This window comes from Poecilia formosa, unplaced genomic scaffold (genome assembly GCF_000485575.1).
Source record: "Poecilia formosa unplaced genomic scaffold, Poecilia_formosa-5.1.2 Scaffold19, whole genome shotgun sequence".
NCBI classification, from domain to species: Eukaryota; Metazoa; Chordata; class Actinopteri; order Cyprinodontiformes; family Poeciliidae; genus Poecilia; species Poecilia formosa.
In genome coordinates, this window is record NW_006799958.1 from 162,576 (window position 1) to 164,687 (window position 2,112).

Genomic DNA, 2,112 nt, shown 5'->3' on the forward strand with positions numbered 1-2,112 from the left:
CACACACACACACACACACATTTGCTGAGAGTGTGTAAGGGACGGGAAATTAGGGGAGGTAAGAGGGGCACAGAAACAGCCAGGAGAGCCCGACCAGACCTTTTTTTTTCTTTTTCTTTTCTTTTTTTTAATGATCGTGCTGCACTTTTTTTTTTTTTGGCTGTGTGTGTGAACTTTGCGGTTAGAAAAGCCAGACCCTGAACAGCATGTGGCTCTGAAAACGCTTACACTGGATACCGGTGACTGAGAAACGTGTTTAAAAGCAGGGATCCCGTCCTCTTGCTGCCATTGTGTGTCGATGATTCATACATAAAGCCGAGTGTGTGCGCGCGTGTGTGTGTGCGTATGCGCGTGTGTGCGTAAAAACCAAAACCTCTGTCAACACAGACTCACACACTCTAATACTGAAAGATTCCCCAAACCCTTTCTGTCTCGAGTTCAGTCAGTCTGAAAGGAGAGCACCTTTGAACACCAATCTTTTCTCAACCAGACTTTGACTGAGCCTCTCACACACATAGATATACTTTCATATAAAGCACTCCATCGTCGCACTAGCCGTATGTTCAGAGTTGTTGTTGAACCACATTAACAGATTCCGCTCCAGAATTACTCTGTATTTATCCGTCTTCACAGCATGATGCTTCCACCACCGTGTTTCACAATGGTGAAGGTGTGATCAGAGTGATGTGAAGTGTTAGGTTTCCAACGCTTCAGTTCTACACTGGCCTCAACTGATTAGCGTGTTTTTTTCTTTTAAATTCTTTTTATTATTTTTTTTTGTTGTTGATTAAAAATCCATCCCCACATCATGCTGCTGCCACCACCAAATTTCGCGCATCTCAACTCTTACCAGGGAATTTGTCTGTGAAGAAAAGCAGTCCCACAGCATGATACTACCACTACTGTTTTGTTTTGTTTTTTTTTAAACGGCGCGAACTGCCTTCACACGTGCTTAAAAGCCAGGATCCTGTTTCCTCGCTTTCATTGTCCTGTCAGCGTGAACACACACAAACCCCGCTGACAGACACTCAGCGATCCAGCCATCTGCTGCTGCATTCAAACGCTTCAGCAGAAGTCTGGCAAACCCACACGCTCGCATGGCAAGTTCAAAAACGCAAACAGGCGCGCGCACCTTCCGTGCACGTTGCGTCAGATATGCTTAAAACAGAGACAAAACCGCACAGCCCCGACTGACTCACGTTTAGAGGAAAAAAAATATGGGCTGCCTGCCAACACACAAGCGAGCACAGAGCACACACACAGCGCGCGCGCACACACACACACAGAGAAAAAGAGTCTCTCGGTCGGCAGGCTCAGATTGCAGGAAGCTCTTTGCACGCAGCTCAGTCCACAGCAGCCGGTACTAATCAGCACAATCCACCTGCAGATCGTTATGGATCGCTTACTGCAACTCACACACAGAAACTTGCCCGAACTCACTCAGGCACGTCCAGACGCGCGGGCATGTGCGCAATCAATAGATTTATGGCTTGCAGAACACATTCTTAAAAGACCAAAAAAAAAGAAAAAAGAAAAAGCGCACTCTTCTGCTGTTTTGTTCACCTTAATGATTAAAGGTAGTTCGGAGTGACTTCTTGTTATTTCAGATTTTTAATGTATTCATGGAAGAACGGGCTTGAAATCGCTGTGATAGGAGCTGCTGGAGCAATAGCAACACACACACACACACACACGCGCGCGCGCGCGCGCGCGCGCGGTTCCGCGCCCCCACCGGTGTTGTAGGGCTAACCGGTTCCCCACAGGCGCGCCACGCTGCGTTAGCGCGGCCTCACCGGGGATAATTACAGCCTGGCTCGGCAGGGCGAGCGTGGCTCCGAGCCAAACGCCGCCGCTCGCGAGAAGAGACTCGGAGAGAAAGAGAGAGAGATAGAGAGAGAGAGAGAGAGAGAGATAGCCTCCAATAATTGGAGCACTGAGAGGAGCGGACCTATATAGATCAAACCCGGATCAATAAGGCTGCTAAATTCATCGATGCGATCAATCAGCGAGTGTGTGTGTGTATGTGTGTGACCGTGACATAAACTAACCAAGGCGATCAGTCACACTTGTCTTATTCCGACCTTGCAGGGGGGAGTGGAGGGGGAGGGAGGA